Source organism: Acyrthosiphon pisum, chromosome A1 (assembly GCF_005508785.2).
Source record: "Acyrthosiphon pisum isolate AL4f chromosome A1, pea_aphid_22Mar2018_4r6ur, whole genome shotgun sequence".
In the NCBI taxonomy this organism is placed as follows: Eukaryota; Metazoa; Arthropoda; class Insecta; order Hemiptera; family Aphididae; genus Acyrthosiphon; species Acyrthosiphon pisum.
In genome coordinates, this window is record NC_042494.1 from 122,992,193 (window position 1) to 122,993,434 (window position 1,242).

At 25.9% G+C, this 1,242-nt stretch overlaps 1 protein-coding gene across 3 annotated transcripts in view; it reads right to left on the reverse strand.

Moving 5' to 3' along the window:
• The window catches only part of LOC100162105 (pyruvate carboxylase, mitochondrial), a 41,816-nt gene that overhangs the window by 18,188 nt on the left and 22,386 nt on the right, over positions 1-1,242 (reverse strand). The gene's annotated exons all lie outside the window — the stretch shown is intronic.

The window sequence follows — 1,242 nt, forward strand, 5'->3', positions numbered from 1 at the left end:
TTAACGTTATGACTTATGAGTAGAAAAAACTAATAACCTACAAATCTTAAAAATTGACTTAAGTTCTCCAAACTTTTGAAAAATACGCCTATAGTAATTAGTCATTTAAGAATAGGTTTGTCACCCTCCTTGAAAACTGTCTAAGGACCTAGGTTATTCATAGAATTGTTTAGTAAGTGTTTAGTAAATCTTAAAAAATAGCTAAATAAAACTAAAAACATAAATAAGCTCGGTTTTTACTTATTTGTAATAGCAATTACAATCTAGACTTTGGTTTTAAAGCTTTAAACCAAGCATTATTAAAATTTAGAAATTTTACGATTATAAGATGTATGATTAATCATTAATAATAATTATAATATTAGTTCCTGTTTAAAACATATAAGAATATAAAAAATGCTGTTATTTTATTTAATTTTTATTCAGTGTTAACAAACTGTACGCATAATAGGTCCAGTCGACCGAGTCATTATCAAGATGTCATGTAAATTTAAACATTGAACCAATATTTCATAATTTGTATGACTGTATACACATACACCAGGAAATCTGTATATTTTATCAAGGGAAATATAGACATTATTTTTATTGATTTATTATAATATTTTATATTATTACCCTATCTATAAAAATTAATTTTTGTTTATATTCGTCCTCTATATACTTAAAAATTACTGGACCGTTTTCAATAAAAGTTATATCAATAGGCCTTAAGGAGGGTTAGTAGATTCGTTTTTCGACCAATATAGGTTCGATTCACAGATGAATTCAATTTTAGATTACGCAAATTGAATATTCTATTTTTTAGATTCTGAGTGGAACGATGAATGTATTGAATTTACAATGATGTGTGTTTTTTTTTTTATTTTTTTTGTATCTGTGTACACGAAAAGTAGTCGAAATAATGCTACGATTTTCAACTTCAGTATCTTGTTCGATCGGAAAGTGAATATCGTTGGTGCATTGGGGAGGTCAAAATTTAAATTTCCCAGTAGTTTTCAAAAGCGCCGGGAAAAACAAAAGAAAAAATTAAGGAAAAACGGGAATTTTTACGAAAATCGATTTTTCACAAAATTGAATTTGGTTTTTGGTGTAACTTTTAAAAAATGACCGTAGATACATGAAATTTTGACTGAATGTTTATCTTAGCATTTTCTATACACCATAAAATTTTCAAATATTTTGATTTATTTTGAGCTCTTTACGGACATTTTCATTTTCCATTTTTTTTTTATTTTTTTT